The following is a 7,178-nucleotide window of genomic DNA, read 5'->3' as shown; positions in this document are numbered from 1 at the left end:
TATTCAAAACATTTAGTTAGCACCTACCACGTAAAAGGTACTGTAATTAGGGCTTTGGGGAGATACAAAGTTGAATAAGACATGGTCTTTGTTCTTAACCTAGGAAGAAAAATAACACATATACATACCTTTACTATAAGATGTAATATGGAATAAAAACCTGAGAAAGGCTTGTAGTGTTAAGGAAATAGAGTGATAAGAAGGATCACTTTGCTAAGTGACAGTGAAGCTTTTGTGAATTAGAATTTTATGAAACAGATGGAGGGCTGGACACTTCATATGAAAGAAACAGTAGGAGCAGAAGTTTGGAGGCAGAAAAGCATAGGAGGTGTTTTAGGGTACATTGGGATTAGTGTAAATTAAGACTGGTAGGTAGATTGGGATTAGTTTATAGGAACATAGCCAATGAGTCAGCTTTATATAGATCTAAGTATGAATCCTGGGGCAACCACCAAATATTTTGTGTCAGTGGGAAAGCTAAACTTCTTTAAGTTTCCTTAATTTCTTCATTTGTAAAATGGGGATAATGTCTAGTACCCAGAGTTTCATTAAGGAGATAAATGAGCCCTGACCAGATAGCTTGGTTGGTTAGAGCAGTGTTTTTCAACCACCAGTCCCTGAGAAATTTCATGCCAGTCTGTTAAAGAGCTTACAACCCTCATGTTGTAGGAAGATTATAGACCCAATGATCTTAGTTGAATTTGCTTAAGCTCAGGGTGACATTTGTTTTAGTGGTACCTGAAATAATTCCCCTATTTTCACCGGTCCCCAAGTATAAAAGGTTGCAAACCACTGGGTTAGAGTGTCATCCAAAAACATGAAGGTTATGGGTTTAATCCCCAGTCAGGGCACATACAGGAACAGATCAGTATTTCTTTCTCTCTTTCTCTCCCTTTTCTCTAAAATTAATAAAACAAATTAAAAAAAAAGAGTTAAATGAGAATATTTGCAAAGTTGTAGGATGCACATATTCCTATCTTAAGACTTACTTCAAAGAACAATAATCAAGACAGTGTGGTACTGGCACAGGAAAGACATATAGATCAATAAAGTAAAATTGAGAATCAAGAAATAAATGCTTACATTTCTAGTGAATTGATTTTCAACAAGGCGCCAAAAACAATTCAATGGGAAAATAGATTTTTATATGATGCTGGGACACTGGATATCCACTTGCAAGATTATGAAGTAGGAACTTCACCTCACACAATTTATAAAAATTAACTCAAAATGGATCTTATTTTTTTTAAGTGAGAGGAGGGGAGATAGACTCCCACATATGCCCTGACCGGGATCCACCCTACAGCCCCTATCTGGGGCCAATGCTCTAATCAATTGGGCTGTCCTCAGGCCTGAGGCTGATGCTTGGACCAATAGAGTCACTGGCTGTGGGAGGGGAAGAGAGAGAGAAGAGGGAGAGGGAGGAGAAGAGAAGCAGATGGTCACTTCTCATGTATGCCCTGACCAGGGATCAAACCCAGGCCAGGCCGACACTTTATCCTCTGAGCCAACTGTCCAGGGCTCAAAATGGATCAAAGAACCAAAGAGCTAAAATTCTATAACTCTTAGAAAACAGTTGGACTGGGTAATGATTTCTTAGATATGACACCAAAAGTATAAGTAACCAAAATAAAAATAGATAAATTAGATTTTATCAAAGTTAAGCTTTGTGCTTCAAAGGACACCATCAAGATAATGAAAAGAACAGAAGGAAATATTTGTAAATCATATATCTTAATAAATGATAGTTATAGAATGAATACCACTTTGAATTTTATTCAGTAACATAAACAGATGGACTGGCAGTACTGTGTAAAATGGTTTAATGAGGGAAAAACCAATGGGGATGTTACTGTTATGGTTCAGATGATATAATGCTGGTGTCAGCTAAGATGGGCATGGAAAGGAAGAGGTGATTTCTAGCTATAACAAGTAAATAAATAGATGGTGACATGTTGTGGACAGCGCATGAGAGAAAAATCTTTAGGGTTACTGACTGTGATGGATGGAGTATGATATACCTATTAGAGTCCAGTCAGGAGACACAGACCATGCAGTAACAGGTGACACAAAAATTGCCAACTCAGTAGAATTATGGTGATAGTAAATAAAAGTCTAAAGGCCAAAAAAAGAGGGACAAGGACGATGTCTTTTATTAGCCCTCTGTGAAATGAGTATCTATTGGAGTTCCTAGATAGTCAGAACTCCAATAGATATATATATGAAGATCTATATAAAGCTGACCCATTGGCTATGCTCCTATAACCTGATCCCAATCCACCTACCAGACTTAATTTACACTAATCCCAATGTACCCCTTTCTTTTTGCCCTTAAAGTTGTTACAGTATTTTTATTTTGAGAGATTAAAAAAATTATTATTTATTGTCTATTATTTAGAGCAAAAGAGAAGGGGAATTAGAGAGAGAAAGAAACATTGATCTGGCCCTGGCTGTTGGCTCAGTGGTAGAGCGTCGGCCTGGCGTGCAGGAGTCCTGGGTTCGATTCCCGACCAGGGCACACAGGAGAAGCGCCCATCTGCTTCTCCACCCCTCCCCCTCTCCTTCCTCTCTGTCTCTCTCTTCCCCTCCCGCAGCCAAGGCTCCATTGGAGCAAAGTTGGCCCGGGCGCTGAGGATGGCTCCGTGGCCTCTGCCTCAGGCGCTAGAGTGGCTCTGGTTGCAACAGAGCAATGCCCCGATGGGCGGAGCATTGCCCCCTGGTGGGCATGCTGGGGGGGGGGTGTATCCCGGTCAGGTGCATGTGGGAGTCTATCTGACTGCCTCCCCGTTTCCAACTTCAGAAAATATGAAAAAAGGGGGAGGGGGGAAAAAAGAAACATTGATCTGTTGTTCCACTTATTTATGCATTCATTGGTTAAATTCTTGTACAGTAATGCCTCGGTTTTCATTGACTTTGGTTATCATTGGTTTCAGTTTTTGTAGATTGTTTCTGTGAAAAATGTGTCTCGGTTTTCATCAGTTGCCTTGGATTTCGTTGGCGTACCCACATGACCTCGTTGCTAATTTTGTGAAAACAAAGGGCAACCCATGCATTCTCCTGCTCAATGTGGTGTAGTTTCTCATTGTGTGAGCATCACCCTGTGCATCTAGCCAAACAATTCCATTGCTTTTCAGTGTTTTTTTTATTGATTGTGAGTGCTAATACTACAATTACAAATAAGTGATTACTGCATATACAGTATCTACACCTCTCTCTCCCCTCCTCGCAGTCTTCTATACATCAAGAAGAGTCTTCAGAAAGGTAAATGCCATGTTAAGTGTTCATTTATTCTTTACATTAGTCTTTTATATTAATTTCTTATTGTTTTTAGTACTAAACTCTATGTTTATTCTCTATAAAATGTGTTTTGGGTATGTATTTTGGAGTGTCTAGAATGAATTAATTGGATTTACATTGATTCATATGGAAATAATTGCCTCAGTTTTCATTGGTTTTAGATTTCACCGATTGTTTTGGATAGATTATCAATGAAAACCGAGGCACCACTGTATGTGCTCTGACCAGGGATCGAACCCTGGTATGTCAGGATTATGCTCTAACCAAGTGAGTTACCTGGGCAGGGAAAAGTGTTTACAGTTTAACAGAAGACTGATATAAGAGAGCAATACAATAGAGTTATATTTCTAAAGTCAGCAGATGAAGTGAAAATAAGTTGTATTTTCAAAACTACATTGAAAATCCCTTAGGAAAACACTACATTAGAGTCCAGAATATCCTTCTCTCAATTTGACTGTGCCGGCCCTTGCTGGGTGCCTCAGTGGATAGAATATTGTCTGGGTGCACTGAGGTTGTCGGTTTGATGCAGGATCAGTGAGTGCACAACAAAATGGAACAATTAAGTGAAATAATGAGTTGATGCTTCTCTCTCTTTCTCCTTTCCCTCTCTCAAATCAATGGAAAAAAATTTAAAACATTGACAGTGATCTTCAAGTACCTTCCACTTCACTCCTCTGGGGGACATATATATCTGCTCTTCCCACTTAAAATTTTAATCCACCCTATCCTGCTCCCTTGAGGAAGCTTTTGGGTAGAATAACAGCTTGATGGTTCCCAGACTTTAGTGTACATCAGAGCCACTAGGAAGGCTTGTTAAAACAGATTGCTGGGCTGAACCCCTAGAGTTTGATTCAGTAGATCTGAGGTGGATCCCAATAATTTTCATTTCCATCAGGTTTCTAGGTGATGTTGCTGCTGCTAGTCTGGGGACTGCACTTCGAGAACCAGTGTTAAAGGTAGCTGAATGGTTTCTGCCGTGGAGTACAAACTCTCTTAATGAGTTGAAGATACTGGTCTGGGCACCTGAAATTGCCTCAGGTGTTTAATGCTGGGGTGAGTCAGATGATAGGACTCCAGTATAAGGGGAGCCTAGATTCACCCAACACTTCCTCCTGGTTTCGCTTAGTGTATAGATATTCATTTCACAGAGGGTATTAAAAAGACACCGTCCTTGTCCCTCTGAGATACCACGGAGGACGGCTTACCAGAGGCGGAGAGGTTGCACTTGGCTTCCAATCTCCGCTTTTGTCGGCTGCACATCACTGAAGGGGTGTGGCTCCTGGGAGAGAAATGTGGTAAAACGGGTCGGTCCAACAAAGGGAGCGTCTTTTCCCGCAGGTGGAGCAGCAGGGCGGGGACGATGGGAAAGTTGGAGCTGTGGTCCTGGGGCCGCCCCCTGCCGGGCACCGCCCCCTCCGGCCCGGGGGGCGTTCCCAGCTGCGGCGCTGATCATAACGGGCCCGCGCGGCGGCCCCAGCGCCCCGCCCTCCCGGGGAACGCCTCCGGCTCCATCTTGCCTCCGACCGGGGTTGTGTTGTGGCGCTGCTCCTAGGTGTCAGGTGAGGAAAGGTGCCCCCTACCTTTGCCACTATCGTCCCACTCGGTCACCTCTCCCTGGCCGGCTGTGAGGCCCGCGGTCTGGGAGATAGCGGAGCCCCGCGTGTCTCCGCGCACGGGGCGGTGCAGGGCCTGTGGGCCTCCCGGGTGGCGGAGACTCGATACGCGGGTCTCCGGGACTCCACTGCCGGGTGAGGGCGCACTGGGGTGGGGTAGGCGAGGCGGCTGGCCTGGCCGGCGGGAAGTGGGAAGTCCTGTTCGCCGGTGGTTTTTTGTGCCGCTTGTCCCGAGGTCGGACGGAGCAGTGACGCCCCGCGCGCAGGCAGGTGGACCACAGGTGTAGGGATTGAGACCAGAAGGTGGCCCTGCCGAAGTGACCTCAAGGAAGGCCGACTAGGGAAACCAGTGGGCAGCACGGAAAGCTAAGTCTGGCTGGTGACGAGACTTCCCGGTGACACAGCAAATTTAGGGGAACTTGGGAAATTTGTACTGTACTTAGTAAACCCTAGGATGCAATACGAAAGCCTAAAATTGTACACTGGTTCAGGTTTATAATTCTTGGAAACTGTTCTGGGAAATAGCATTCCAGCTTTGATTCTTTTTCCCTCAGCAGCAGCCCCAAACGTACGCTGTTACCAGCGCGTCCTGTGCGAACACTTCCCGAATAGAGGGAAATGGCTGATTTCCACCGTCAGTTGGCAGTTGCCTTTTAACTGCCTTGTTCTGCCAGATGATAGGGAGCAGATCTGATAAAGTAATCTGCCCTGGTTAGATAATGAGTGTAATGAGTTACCTCACGCTGGGAAGGAGTTTCAAGACTGTTCAGGCAGGTAGAGTTCATTTTGACCACTGCCAGTTTAAGTCTCTTTTCATTCCTCACCGGTGGTGGTTGCCTACCCTGTCAGTGCGGAAGCTAGCCATGCCTCCAGTTCTTTATCCAAGGCCCCTGCTGACATATTTAAATGGTCCTTCCCAACCAAGAAGCAGGTTTGGAAAATTGTATCTGTTGTTGGCCATTATCATTCACCCTTCATGTTTCCTATTTCATAAATTTGCAGCAGCTGCCTCTTTGTGTTCTTGGGCTTCATGGCATTTGTGAAACTTCCATAGTGAGACCCACCCCTTTTAGTAACTGACTCACTGGGTGGAGATGATTTGGAGAACCAAGAATGATTTTCTAGTCTTAAAAGTAGTTGCTCAGGGAGAAATTTTGAAAGAAAATCTCTGGTTCACCAGTCTAGCCTTATTACAAGCCTTGGGCAAAGTTGAGTAATTGTTGAGTCACCCTGGGGTTTATTTAAGCTTTTTACAAAAGCTTTTAAAATCTACTTTTAAATGATTCATGTCCAGTTCCAAAAGGATTAAAGGTACATGGAAAAGTAAGTGTCCTTCTCATGCCCCAGCTCTCTTTCCTGAAGGCAGCCACTGTTTTTCTACTTCCTTGAGGAGACTTTCCGGGGTATTCTCTACCCCTAATATAATAGATGGGTTTTTTACCCAGCATATGGTTGCAAATTACCTTTGAATTTTTTCACCTTATTTCTCCCTCATAATATTGACTTATAGATTATTTCATATGTAAATAAATTTTTAAAAAGAGCTGCTGCCTGACCAGGTGGTGGTGCAGTAGATGGAGCATCAACCTGGCACCTTGAGGTCCCAGATTCGAAACCCCGAGGTCACAGATTTGAGCGTGGGCTCATCTGGCTTGAGCATGGGACATTTTTGGGGTGATGCACCGCATGTTTATTTAACATTTATTATGCATCAGGCATCATGCTAGGCACATCGATTCCCAGAGTGACCTGGGAGGTAAATGATATTGTCCCTCTTGTACAGATGAGGAAACTGAAGCTCAGAGGACACATGATTGGCTGAGGATACACAGCAGAGTTCCCCCAAGCATCCAGGGTTGGCCCCTAGTTTTCTGACTGGGAAGTTTGTCCCAGTAGAGCCTGAGTTCTACATCGATCAGGCGTCCCTGATTCGATTTCCTCGCGCAGTGGGACACTCCTGCTTAACAGCAGGGCTGGCGGCCTCTTTGAGACTACATTACTCTTGAGGTGGCTATGAGGATTCTACCTGTTGGTACCGAGACCACTTGCCACAAGAGGAAATACACAACTGATACACAAGTTAGTTGCACGATTCACACAGGCAGCTTATTACTCACAAATCCTATGGCGTGCCTGGGTACAGGTTAATGGGGCATGCTCCTCTTGGCTGTCCTTGGTCAGAGCCATGTGGAGACCGTTCCACGTTCAGCGTTGGAATCTGGACAACTAACTGCAGCTGGAGCCCCCTCGGTTTAAGTATCCTTTCTG

At 44.4% G+C, this 7,178-nt stretch overlaps 1 protein-coding gene across 3 annotated transcripts in view; it reads left to right on the top strand.

Moving 5' to 3' along the window:
- The first annotated feature begins 4,705 nt into the window (after positions 1 to 4,705).
- The window catches only part of ANXA7 (annexin A7), a 48,203-nt gene continuing 45,730 nt past the window's right edge, over positions 4,706 to 7,178 (top strand). The window contains exon 1 of one of the 3 annotated variants that reach the window (XM_066348856.1): positions 4,706 to 4,856. The gene's annotated coding sequence lies outside the window, so the exon portion shown is untranslated. Of the gene's footprint in view, positions 4,857 to 5,020; positions 5,046 to 7,178 lie in introns of those variants that run through there. The other 2 variants (XM_066348858.1, XM_066348857.1) reach the window with 2 other exon arrangements.

The sequence above is a fragment of the Saccopteryx leptura genome, chromosome 9 (genome assembly GCF_036850995.1).
Source record: "Saccopteryx leptura isolate mSacLep1 chromosome 9, mSacLep1_pri_phased_curated, whole genome shotgun sequence".
NCBI lineage: Eukaryota > Metazoa > Chordata > Mammalia > Chiroptera > Emballonuridae > Saccopteryx > Saccopteryx leptura.
The sequence above is the reverse complement of the archived record's forward strand: the minus strand, read 5'-3'. Positions and strand labels throughout refer to the sequence as shown.